The sequence below is a fragment of the Bactrocera tryoni genome, chromosome 2 (assembly GCF_016617805.1).
Source record: "Bactrocera tryoni isolate S06 chromosome 2, CSIRO_BtryS06_freeze2, whole genome shotgun sequence".
NCBI lineage: Eukaryota > Metazoa > Arthropoda > Insecta > Diptera > Tephritidae > Bactrocera > Bactrocera tryoni.
Window position 1 is genome coordinate 46,761,634 of NC_052500.1, and position 14,396 is coordinate 46,776,029.

At 35.8% G+C, this 14,396-nt stretch overlaps 1 protein-coding gene across 4 annotated transcripts in view; it reads right to left on the reverse strand.

Moving 5' to 3' along the window:
• The window catches only part of LOC120768980 (leupaxin), a 71,987-nt gene that overhangs the window by 53,772 nt on the left and 3,819 nt on the right, over positions 1-14,396 (reverse strand). Inside the window, exon 1 of one of the 4 annotated variants that reach the window (XM_040095788.1) lies at positions 13,527-13,992. The exons of 1 other annotated variant lie outside the window; for it this stretch is intronic. The gene's annotated coding sequence lies outside the window, so the exon portion shown is untranslated. Of the gene's footprint in view, positions 1-13,526; positions 13,993-14,396 lie in introns of those variants that run through there. 2 more of the 4 variants (XM_040095785.1, XM_040095784.1) reach the window with 2 other exon arrangements.

The window sequence follows — 14,396 nt, forward strand, 5'->3', positions numbered from 1 at the left end:
GACTGACCTCTAAAGAACATTCTGAAGAAAAAGTCATAAACTAGGGAGTTCGGCACGAGTTGAAGATACAACTAATAGATTAGCGATAAGCTCAGATAAATATAATACACTAGCACCAACACTAATAATTTCTGGAAGTGATTGGAAAAATCGTATTTTTTTCTGACAAAAAAAATAACCCGAATTGATTCGTTCTTAATTAGCACGATTAATGAGAAATTAAAATCTCTTACTTTTTTCTGTTCAAAGTGAGAAGCAAAATATATGTAATAACTCTGAAGTAACCAAAAGTGGATGTAAATATTAAATACAATAAATATTTTCAACATTTTTCACACAAAGCAATGTTATAAGAGAGAAATACAATATTAAACCCATTGAATAATTACATATTCTAAAGTTAAAATTTAAAGCGTCAGACATTTCCATATACCGCTCTAATGGCCCTGACAGACGACAGCGCTAATATGCATTAGCGGGCTTAAGTTATATTTATTTGCGCATTTGACCCATGTGAATGCAAGTTTGTAATGCACAAGAATTTCGTGCATTTGGCTGAATTTAGTAGACAACATTGGTTAAAAATTACAGATTTTTGTTATTGTTTGACAGATGTCGCTTGAAATCTGCCGCCTTGTTTGTGTTTACAGCTTCAGAGGTAAACAGTTTTTATATTGCTAATTAAATTATGTGCAAGTATATTAACAAAAACAAATTTTAATATTTTTAGATGGCAGAAAATAAACAACGCACAGTTTGCTATCCATTTTTCCAATATTCTTCACTTTTTCACACACTTTCATTTCACTTTTTGTTTTAATAAACAAACAAATTTCACTATCAGCTGTCCAAATGCACAAGTCTGCCGTCTGTCACCATAAAATTTCAATGCGCATTACCGTTGCTTAAGGCGCATTAATTTTGCTCGTCTGTCAGGACTATACTAATACTTTTAACACTCCTTTAATGTTAATGAAAAAATGTTACTCATACGCCACATAGTACATTATGTATATGTAGATGCCTATAACAAAGCAAATATAATATGTTCAAATATCGTATTACAAAACACTACTATAACAAAATTAATATTGATACAACAATACAAAATATGGTGATATCTTTTATCCGATCAGTACTGATAGTAAAGTGTTAAACCGCTATATTAAATGCTACCATTTTGTATTAAATAAAAACAAAACATTTTCGCCAAAAGATTTTTAAACTCAGCAATTTTTACAGTGAAAAAAGTAACTTGGCACATCAATGTAAACATTGTGTGAGAGCTGTTATTAATGTGTTCTTAGCCCTCTGCAACATCCGCCCACTCAATATTTCTTCAAGAATTTCCCTAAGATGTGTATTTTTATATGTGAATACGCAGATCATTGCCATTTTACAGAGGATCGAAAACGATTTTTCTACAAACAGAATGTATTGTTCGACGTCATATATTCAAGTGGATTTCACGCACATATGTATGTATGTATATGAATATGCAAGTGTACAAGTAAGCAAATATAGGAAGTAGACAAGAAACTATTAGAAAGTGAACTCGCATTAAGCGAATATAAAATTGTTTACAAATCAGCCAAATGAAAATATTTCCCGACTTCATCAACGTTGACTGCGTGCGTTCATCTCCAAATATTATTTACTCTATAAACAAACTATACAGTACATGCATATGTATGTATGTCTGCAATGATGAATTAAAAGAAAAAACATAGTATTAAATTACTTAATTTGCTTTAAGAAAAATAAGTTAACTTTGAATTTGATAGCAATAAAGTCTATATAACACTTGCTTAATTCAATAAAAGCGTATAGTTTTGAGAGGCATTAGTACATTATAAAATATGTATGTATGTATGTTGAGGTTTGAACCTACAGCTCATTATTGATCACGGTTTTGACTAAAGCAGCAGAAGAAAAGTGTTTTGTACTCTCGTATTGAATTAAAATTGAAATCTTTGTTACAATTTGTTATCGTATAATTGTTGTGTAAGCGAGAAAAGGTGTTAAAGTCTACCGACAAAGTGTATATTCTACATATGTACATATTTACCAAAATAATTTTCATAGAAATTAACAGCCGTTGAAAGGCTTCATATATAAATAAATACATACATATGTATGTGTTATTAAGTGGAGACTGCTGTTAATAAAGGTTTATGATAGTTATCGGAAGCTTATTGTTTGGATTAATAATAACACGTTGAAACCAGTTTATTGTCAGAAGTAATAACACTAATAATGGTAACAGTGAAGCAAAACAATTAAAGAAATTTTTACACAAAATAAAAATACATTATTATGTAAAATACATAAATATTAGGTTTTCAAATATCTCCATTCCGCTTTTTTGTCTTTTGACAAAATTATTACTATGTATTAAGCGCTACGGAGCTCGTATCTGGCAATACTATACATGAAAGGTCTTGACATAACTTACAAAACGACGCTATGCATGATTAGTTTGGATATTGCGTTCAACAATTACAGACGTGTAAACATGGAGTTCACTAACTCACTTCCGTGAAATTAATGGTGATTTGGGGGATGGTACTCTATCACTTCGAACTGCGGAGGAATGGTTTCGACAATTCAGAGCGGGAGAAAACGACACAATGGATAAGCCAGCCGGCGGAACACCTGTGACGACGAATACCGATCAAATCATGGAAAACATCGAGGTAGACCGGCATGTGGCATCTCGTGACATCGTCCAGAAGATGGGAGTTAGTCACCAAACCATTTTAAACCATCTGCAGAAGGCTGGGTGCACAAAAAAAACTTGGTGCTTGGGTGCCGCATGATTTGACGCAAAAAAACCTTCTGGACCGAACCAACGCCTGCGATATGCTGCTGAAAGGGAACGAATTCGATTCATTTTTGAAGCGAATGGTGACTTGAGACGAAAAATGGATGACATACGTCAATATCAAGCGAAAACGGTCGTGGTTGAAGGCCGGTGAATCGTCCCAAACAGTGCCCAAGCCGGGATTTGACCGCCAGGAAGGTTTTGCTGTGTGTTTTCTGGTATTGGAAGGGAATCATCCACTATGAGCTGGTTCCATATGGCCAGACGCTTAATCAAGCGAAAACGGTCGTGGTTGAAAGCCGGTGAATCGTCCCAAACAGTGGCCAAGCCGGGATTGACGGCCAGGAAGGTTTTGCTGTGTGTTTTCCATATGACCAGACGCTTGATTCTACCAACTACTGCGAACAACTGGACCGCTGGAAGCAGGCGATCGACCAGAAGCGTCCAGAATTGGTCAACAGGAAGGGTGTAGTGTTCCACCAGGACAACGCCAGACCACATACTTCGTTGATGACTTGTCAGAAGCTACGGGAGCTCGGCTGGGAGGTTTTATCGCATCCACCATATAGCCCGGACATAGCGCCAAATGATTACCACCTGTTCCTGTCCATGGCGAATGCCCTTGTTGGTGTAAAGTTGAACTCAAAAGAGGCTTGTGAAAAGTGGCTGTTGAGTTTTTCGCAAATAAGGAGGGGGGGCTTCTACGAGAGGGGTATTATGAAGTTGTCGTCTAGATGGAAACAGATTATCGAACGAAACGGCGCATATTTGAACTAAATCCGATCATTTTAACACTTTTTATAAAGCATTGAATAAAGAGCAAAAAAGCGGAAAGGAGATATTTATATATGTGTTTAAATATATATGTAGATACACCCATACTTTTCTATAATAAAGTCATAATTTAACAGTTTTAAAATTGGATTAAGTTGATCCTTGTTATAATAAATGATTTGAAAATAGTCAAATAACTGAGGTATCGTTATTGAAGACACGATTGACAAATAATCGGCAGAGTTGTATTTGTAAAAGAAATTAAAAACCAAGATTGTAATTTGCCTTTCACACTGCCGGCTACCGACAAACGAAAGGTTCAGCTAATTGTTACTTTATCTATGCACAAAACCAAGTTTATAGCCTGGACAACAACCAGCAGTATTAAACACAGACAAATTTAGTGTATGGACAACAGTCCACAGAGTTGCATTTCAGTTCCAACTCGAATAAGTATTAATGGAGTGAAATAAGATTTTTATTTTGTATGTCAAATCGACCTAAATTAGAGCTTTAGTCGAGCAAAGATCGGTTAATTGATGGATTAACTCTTGTGCGAAAAGGCTATAAGAAATTGTAAAATTTTCAACTACAAAACCGGTGTCCCTACTTATTGAGCTACCCTCACGTATTCACTTGCAAACGTGTACATACTACATACAAATACGTTAGACATATGTGCATATGTAGTCAAGTGTAATTACTTCACTATTTTTACACTTTCCATTGCTAGAAAATGCAATTGTACGCTTTTCTGACACTTTCAGCCCCTTCGCGCTCTTTCACTTTCTCTGAGAAGTGTCAATCTTTCGACGACTGCGTATTTTCTGGCAATGCTAGACGGAAATGTAAGTGGTTTGAAACATCTGTATTACATACACATAGAGTGCACATTGTTGTCTACATATATATAATATCAAAGACATATTTTTATACCCTGAACAGGGTATATTAAATTTTCCACAAACTTTGGAACAACCAGAAACGTCGATTTACCCATGTCTATCAGTTTGTCCGTCTGTATATTATATATCTGTAAATACCTAAAGTGCTTCAGTTTCTGAGGTATAGATCTGAAATTTTGTACTCATCCTTTCCCCATTGTCGGAATCGCAGATATAGAACCACTATTGAATATAGCTGATATACAAACGAATGATCAAACTCAAGCCACTGTATGAAAAACTTTGTTATTACCTTTACGAGACGTTGGCGGAGATTATTATACAAGGCCTACAAATTTTGTTTAAATTGTTCAGATCGGACAACTGTAGCATATAGCTTCCATACAATTTGACCGATTAATCTCAAGGTCTTCTTTAATTTTTACTTGACTAGGTTTTTGTACAAAATTTGGCAAAAATTATTGCCCAAGGTAACGTTACAGTCTTCGAACAAATTGTTAAATTGGACCACTATGGCTAATAGTTCTGACTCAAGCTGATCGTTCAAAATTAGGATAAAGGTTTTTTTACTTATATCCTCTTATGCTATAAGAATGCACTTTTGAAGGGTATTAAGGGTTCAGTGCAACCGAAGTTAATGTTTTTTCTTGTCATGCAGTTTATTCGATGTGTGGGCATATTTTTAGCACTCTGTAGCTAAATATAGCAATAGTTGCAACGAATGCGCGCACATTCGTATAAAAAACTTGTTTATTTATATTGACAAATAACAGAAAATATATATATCGTATTAAGCGAGAAAATTTGATGGGGTTGGTTGTGAAAGTAATACTAAATACTTAAAAGTGGAATCATTCTTTCTTCGTGGTGTTTAAGGTGGCGTCAAACACAGCAATGAAAAGCGCTTTTCAAATTCATTTTGCTTTTAAAAATTTTATTAACAATTTCATATTTTATTGATGAGATTTTGAAGCACAGCGTTGAGAACTTTAGAAACCAAATAAGGAAACTTATACTTTAGTCTACTGATAATGAAAAACAAGCAAGGAAGTGGAGGATGAAGTCATGTGTAGAAGTTCACGCAAGTGAGGAAAGTTCTCTGATCGCCATTCACTTGGGAGTGGCCAGAAACGATTCTTTTACATATGGCTCAAGCAGCTCACGACTTCCGGTCTTTGACCAAGTATCCTCTGGGTAGCCAAAGAACATACGTTTGAAGGCGAGCTAAAGTGAGAAGGCGAAACATTCCCCACACAGGGTTGTGCGCTGAGTTGGGACCCGCCACGTAAAAAACAAATGATAAATTATCAACAAGAGGAAGACCTTCACTCCGTTGCAAGGACCAGGTGGAGAAGGACCTGGCTTCGCTTGGAATCTTCAATTGGCGCCACCTTGCGAATAGAAGAAACGACTGGCGCGCTGTTGTTAACCCGGCTATAACCGCGTAAGCGGTTTCTACGCCAGTAAAGAAGAAGAAGAGGGAAGGGCTAAGTTCGAGTGTACCCGAGCATTTCATACTCTTGAAACTTGTCAGGATCAAAGTTTGACCCGATTTTATCCACTTTAGACACAAAGATGAACCGTTAATAGAAAAACACACTCTCTCGATTTCATTAAGATATTCGCATATACATATGCTGACTTATACGGTATAAAGTCAAACGGAAGTTCGAAAATATTTTTTTTGGGGGCTAAGAGAATTATTGTTCCGATTCAACCCGATTTGACATACATGACTACTATAATTAGAAGAGGATTATCTCTGAATTTATTTAATATATTTATAGATTGAGTGGAACAACTCCACCCTTGAATTGCTGCTGAGGAACAGCACTTTGAGGTGGTACACCGACAGCTCAAAAATGTCGGAGGGAATTGGTGCAGGGATCGCGGGTCCACGCACCAAGCTCTCCATACCTATGGGGGAGTTTCCGAGCATTTTCCAGGCGGAAGTCTTTGCCATAAGTCGGTGCATAGAGATAAACCTCCATCGCAACTATCGCAATGAGCGGATAGCCATACTCAGCGATAGTCAAGCAGCACTACAAGCGATCTCCTCCTACGAGATCAGGTCGCTGCTAGTGCAGGAGTGCAGAGAAAGGCTGAAGAAACCAGGTGCACCTAATTTGGGTGCCAGGTCACAAAGGAATAGCCGGTAACGAAGTGGCAGACGAGCTCGCTCGCTCCGCAGCCTCCACCAAAATGGTAGGTCCTGAACCGTTTACAGGGGTGGGTCCCCATACCATAAAGGAGCTACTTCGCAAAGAAGAGGGAGTGGGCAGAAAGAAGTATTGGCAACGAACTCACGGCATGCGGCATGCCAGGTTGCTAATGGGAGGGTACAACATGAGCAGGTTCAAAGTTGTAATCAACCTCCCCAGGAATAAGCTTAGGCTCTTGGTCGCATTTTATACTGGCCACTGCAAGTTAAATAGGCATTTATATAACATGGGCCTATCTTCTTGCACTAACTGCCGGTTCTGCGACATGGAGCCTGAAACACCGGAACACCTGCTGATCGACTGCACAGCAGTCTGCAGACGTAGGATTAAGGCCCTCGGACCCATGTTTCCGGACAGGGATTGCATCGACGCATTAGCACCCAGTAGAATATTGGAATTCATCGATGTGCTGGGGCTAAGTGAGTCCATGTGATTTAGGAGAGGGCATAATAGACCAAAGGTCGCGGTGTATTCCTCATAAATAAATCTAATCTAATCTAATATTCGGTATCTCGGGGCTTGAATAGTTTTGGTGCGATTTGGACATATTTTGATAACAAGGTGGTACACTTTAGGCACTACTCACGCAAAGTTTTATCCGATTCATTTATTGGTGTTTGATTTGCACACTGGAAAGTCAAAGAATCAGATGGACTTCAAATTGAGCTATTAAGGCATGGTTGTAGTCTAATTTCGCACATTTTCGCACTGGAAGATAGGAATGTTCAGATAATATTATATACTAAATTTAGTCGAGATTGGCCGAGTAGGTACTGAGATATGCACTTTCACCGAAATGTGGGCGGTACCACGCCCATCGTCCAACTTCCATAGTTGTAAAATTTAATGTCTCTGACGCATTTAGTTATTAAATTATCCTATTTTTGGTATTTTTACCAGAATCGTTATTTTGGAAGTGGGCGCGGTTATCACCCCGATTTCATCCATTTTTACAATGTCTGTAGGATTGCTTAAGGGATTTGTCCTCTGTGACTTCGGATATTGAATCTTAAGTGGTTTAGGAGATATGTACATTAGCCCTCTTGTCGTTCGGGGCTACGCTCATTTTTCCATATTTTTAGCCCACAGATCCTTCTTGCTACTGTCATTCTCTGTGCCAAATTACAGTTTCATATCTAAACTTACTGCTTATTTATAGCACTTTATAGATTTTCGTTTATTGGCATTTTTTGGGCGTGCCTACGAACCCGTCCTCACCTTTTGCCAAGAATCAGGTGTACAAAGTTCATTAAGATAGTTTAATTTTTACTCAAGTTATCATTTCGCAGACAGACAGACAAACAGTCACTCGGATTTCAACTCGTCTCATTATCCTGATCATTTATATACACCATATACATACATGGTAGCGCAAAAGTCAGAAAATGCTATAAAATTTTCAATTGACCTCTAATGTCAGTTCTGTTTTGACATTTGTGTAGTAAACACATGCGAAATAAACGTAAATAAACAATGGTACGCTACACTGCGTGCCACAACCGATATGCTGAAGGATGCATTTCCCGGGTGCCTAATCTCCCGTTTTGGCGATTTGCACTGGCCAGCAAGATCGCCTGATTTGACCGCTGCAGACTTCTTTTTGTGGGGCTTTTTGAAGTCGCGGGTTTATGTCAACAAGCCTCAGGCTCTTGCAGCTCTTAAAGACAATATCCATCAAGAATGTGAGGACCTATCGCCGGAAGTTCTGGCCAAAGTGATGGAAAATGCCTTAAAAAGGGCTCAAATGACAATCAACTGTGGCGGCGGCCATTTACATGATATCATATTCTCGACTTGACGTAAAAAAATTTAAAAGACCAAATAAAAATAATCCACAAGCAGAATCAAAGTTTTTTATTTATTAAAAAAGTTTTTCATTTTTCAAAAAACATCGGAAGATAATTTTTGCACCACCTGTTATAAATCTCAATAATTCCTTTCGAGATTTGTAAAAGTGAATAAAATAAGAATAATTAAGCAATGCAATATGCTTTTTATGGCAGTTATTACTAAAACTCCGTTTTCGTATGTTCAGTAAACAAATTTTATTCTACATTTTCTGGCATCTTTATCTTTATCAATTTCAATTATCTTTATGAACACATTTTATAAAGTGAAAATTAATGAAATTCACAGTGTGAAAGTACAATGAAAACTACTTAACAGCCGAAGAGGTATGCCTGCCCCTGCAAAGACGGTGCATTCTACTTGCAATGCTTGGCGGCACTTTTATGAGTTCTTTCAAAAATTAAGCTGTTGCAATTGGAGACCTTTTCCATACATTGAATCACTTCTTTTATTTATTATTAATGCGTTTTGCATACTTTCCCTAAGTTCAATGGCCGACGGAGTTAAGTGTTGTTTGGATTATGTTTTTTACAAGTGAGGGCAAATGGTTTGGAATAATGTTGCAAACACATATTCCCATAAAAACTCATTAGTGATGTCCTTAATGGGTACAGCCAATGTAAATCTTTTATACATATATTGTTTTTTTTTTTGTAAGCAATGCTTTACAGTCATAAAAATTCGTTTCAAGTTGATTTGAGGAAAACCACTTAAAGCGTATATAAGAAGTTCACCTCTTCTTTCTCTACTTTCTCCTCTGAAATTGTAAAAGCCTTTTCCTCAACACTATTTTTTTTCAATTATCGATATAAATTACTTTCATAATTTTTATCCGATCGATTTCTCATTTTTAGGTTATCTTTAGAATTGAATTTTGCATAGAAGTATGTTGAGAAATTTTGATTGATTCAATTTTTTTATATTATCAATTTATTACGAAATTATTGACTGTTTTTAAAGGAATCAATATTTTCAAATTTCTGCACGTACTTCTACAGGTATTTATCATGTACATTAACGGCGTTTGTTTTATTTTGTTCCAGAACGACAATTGTGGTTGTCACGCAGCGACTCGCTTGAAAAAACGATCAAAGAGACATCGCACGTTATATGTATGTACATATTCATTATAGTCAAAGAAATTAACCAAAATAAATCATTTTTCTTCAGCTTGAGATTCAAACCTGATAAATGTTTCATTAGTTCTGTTCATAAATTATTATATCACAATAAAAAATTAATGAGTTCGCACATGATTTTATACCCGCTACAGTGGCTCTTAAATAAAAAAACACCTTTTTACTGCCTTCCAATTTAATTTCATTCACTGAAGAATTTGTATAAAAATAATTATAGGAATACAGCTTAGTTCCTCTAACTATCTTCATCTAAATAACATGAATCAATGCAATTGGCATTGAGTATAGTGCAGTTCAACCATAAGCACTTTCGCCATAACCCTCATATAAACACAGAGATAGAATCAGATTAAAGTAAGCAATTAAACATGCAAATTTTCGAATGCTTATTTTATTATTTAGAGAATGAGCAATCAACCCTAATGCAAAGTACTAAGGCAAAGTTATATTTATTGCTACAATAGCAATAAGTCTTTTTTAATGTAATATGAGTAATAACGGAAAGGAGCTGAAAGAATTGCTAAAATAATCTTTTGATTGTAAATACACTTGCACTGTAATTAGTCATTTAATAATCAAAAGATTATTTTAACAATTCTTTCAGCTCCTAGAATAGTAAACACCTTCTGAAAAAGACTTACAAAAGACAACCAGAATCGCCAGAAACCAAAACTGAAAGATTTTTCCATGAAAAAATAGTAGTATGCATGTTAAATAAGGACATCAGACAAATCTTTACGTAAGATCAATGTGCAAATAAAGTAACGGGATTGGGAAAAAAAGAAATTAATACGAGGGCCAAGCTCATTGTAACGATGTGGTTTTCAAATTATACATATGTATGTATGTACATACATACATACATATGTATATGTATGTACATACATACATACATATGTATATGATATTTTTAAACTTGTGGCATCTGGATTAATTATTTTTAAGAGTGTATGATTTATCAGGTCTGGTTTACATTTTACGCCGCTTTACAACGATCTTCTTCAAAGTGTGTAAACTAGACTTTGCATTCATAGTCAATTAATTCAATTTAATTTAAACTTTCAAAATAAATGTGTATAGAAGGTGCGTTCCAAAGTAAACAGAACTTTTAAAAAATAAACGGAAGAAATGGTTTTTTCGGCTAAATCAATTTATTTTAATCAAAATAGTCTCCTTCTGCTTCAATACAGCTTTTTGTACGGTCCAAAAGCATGTCGAACGAGTGTTTTAGCTCGTTGGCCGGTCAGTATGACGGTGCAAGCCTTTTGAATGGCCTCTACGTCTGCATAACGCTTTCCTTTCATGGGCAAATGCACTTTTCCGAAAAGGAAGAAGTCGCACGATGCCAAGTGAATACGGGGAGTGGTTAATGGTTAAAATGTGATTTTTGGTCAAATAATCGGTCACAAGCGTCTATCGATGAGACGGCGCATTCTCGTGCAACAAACGCCAACTTTCATCTTCGCTATATTCGGGCCGAATACGTCGAATACGGCGCAAACGCTTCAAAACTCAAAGGTAGAATACCGCATTAACGTTTTGGCCGGGTGGAAGAAATTCTTTGTGGACAATACCCTTGGAATCATAGAAACAAATCAGCATTGTCTTCACTTTTGACTTCTCCATGCTCGATTTTTTGGGTTTCGGCTCATCTGGTGCCTTCCATTCAGCACTCTGGCGTTTCTTTTCGGGATCATATTGGAAACACCACGTTTCGTCACCAGTTACAATATTGTAAAGAAAGTTTTTGTCCTTGTTGACCTCTTTAATGATGTTCTTCGAATGTTGGATTCTGAGCAATTTTTGGTCGTCAGTCAATTTGTGCGGAACAAACCGTGCACACACCTTTCGTAAGCCCAAATGTCCGGTCAAAGTGCGATAAATCGATGTTTTGGAGATCTTGATGGATTTTGATTTTCCCACATGTTGAAAAAATTTTACCAATTTTAAAACAAAATTTAATATTGGCTCTTTGTTCGGAGCTCATTTTCGCACCGATAACATAAACATACTGACACTTAAAACGCAATAATTTCACTTCCAATCGATGAAATGTCATGAAATTCTCACTGGACAATCGATAAAGATAACATAATCTAGCACATCGACATATAGATGGCGCCACCATGGGGCGCTAGATTCAAAAAGTCCTGTTTACTTTGGAATGCACCTTATATGTACATATACTTATAAGTATGTATATTTATATTTGTAATAACGAAGATATGTACATATATGCATTCAAATGTAATTCAAAGTGTATTGCAGCAATTATCTTCTTTATTTATAAACCAATTTTTAAATTGCCGCTATGCCAACACAAATTTATCAGTTTGTACGTAAATAAGTAAATTATTTTGTCCGTGAAATAACAGAATTCTCAATTTAAGAGTAAAAGAGAGCGAAGTCATTGTAACTGCAAAAATGTAAATTAATATCTTATCTCAAAGTTAAAAAGAACGAAAGAATGTGTATATACATATTTATATGAGAAAAAAATTAAGTTTTACTGTTTTTTAAAAACAAAAAAACTATATTTACCGAAATTATTTAAAAAATAAATCTTTCGTCATAACAAAAAAAATTTTGGAGGACTTCGGAACTTTGTTTATTAAACATTTTTTTTATAAATAAAATTGTGATATATTACTAAGACTGTCAGTTGCCAGTTCGTTATTTGTGGCTTTTTATACTTCCCAAGCGACATTTAGCATAAGTTCTTCGACGAAAAACAGTAAAAAAAAACGGCACAGTGGTGTGTGTGCCTTTACCTTACGACTTTGGCTCGGCGAAAGCAAAAACCTTTGTGCATCTGAAACAATTAAATTGTTTAAAAGTTATTAATTAATTTAAAAGTAATTTTCCCAGAAGGAAACATCAGAAACCCTATAAAATATATTTATATAAGACGATTTAGCCATGTCCGTCTGTGTGTCAATCTGTCCCTCGCGAACTAGTACCTCAGTTTTTGAGATATCGACCTGAAATTTTCCACACGTCCTTTTTTGCAAAGAAGTTCCTCATTTGTCGGAATTTATAGCATATAGCTATACAAACTGAACAAACAAAATAAATTTCTTGCATAAAAACTATTTTATCTTCAATCCGTGCCCAAACAAATTTTTCAGATAGAACCAGAATAACATATAGCTGTCACACAAGCCAAACTATCAAAATCAATCCCTTGTATGGAAAACTTTTTTTTAAATGACTTTACAGTTTCGGCGCAAGCGCAGTCAACATTTTTTCTTAGTTTTGACTTATTACAGAAATCTCAATTTTTTATATAAATTAAATATGACAGGTTTATAACAAAATTTTGTTAAGAGAAATGATATAAAGCTGGCAACATTTTTGTAGTATATGTTGCAAAGCTAGTCGAGGAAGTTGCCAATAAGTACTAGAGATTGATATTTCAAGTTAGAAAATTTTACTGCTGGGTTGCTAGTTGTGTTATTCTTATCAAATAAATTGTTTGCCTTATCAAATGAGAGTAGTAAAATTTGGAAACGAAGTGGTAAACTATGCAACCTGTAGAGCGCCGTTTTGTATTATTTTTTAATTAATTGGTATATTCGCCTAAAATTGATAGGAGAAACCTAATTTTACGAATATATGTACATATGTGTGTATATTACGTCTATTTATAGCAAAGTATACATAATTTCTTTAATAATTAGACGCTGTGCACTGAGCTAGGCTTTAAAAGTATACCTCTACATATATTATACATTATTTGTATAACACAATGTATGTATGTACGTTTGTATGATTGACCGTATATTATTTTGTGTATTTCCATATACAAATGTACACATTTAGCTGCGCGGTGTTTCTAGCTCATCTGTAATCACTTTTGTTCTAATCTTCACATTATCTTCAAAGTTAGTTAACAACTTCAGACGATTTCATTGCATATTACGTAATTGTTTGTATACTCAAACGTGTTTTTGTGTGGAGAAATTATTTTTTCACTTCGTTGAAGCTGATATTCGCCTTTTTTCATTAATTCTTGAACTTGAAACATTAAAATTATATGTTTTTTCTGTAGCACAACATTTGGGTGGCAAAACGCGTACACACGAGCTTCTTTCACATAAGGAAATTTTTGTTGTTAAATCTATACAAAAAAGTGCTCAATTTGACTATAATCATTGCATATTTTGAATATTCACTCACAAACCGTAACTTATGGTGCAATTTAAAGCAGCCACAGCACGTTACAACTACAAATTCGCGATAGATGCGATGCGATATAAGCGATGAGCGCGCTTATCTAGGAACGCTAGCACTGCCCTCAGTTGTCAGTCGTTAGCCGCAAACAAAACCACCAAACGCTGCCACTCACAAGTCGAAGCGCAAAAGCGACGCACTAATACCAACAAACTCCACGTCGAAATTGGTCTCCCCACGCCCGTGTGATATCTTCCCATCACAGTGCACGGTTTGTGTGTGCGCTTGGAGGGCAGCATGACGCTTGTTAAGCGATGTCGGAAAGCGTTTGCGTCCGCGTTCGCTCTTGCATTTACCGCTTTCGTAGCGTCAACGACAACTCTTTGCATGTAGGCATATACCTATTTAAAAGTATGTATGACTTGGTACTTTCGTTGAGTGACTGAATAAATGAACTCGAGCGCCAAGCAAATTTCGGAGAGAAGTCTATGAACAGCAAGCGCCGTTAGAA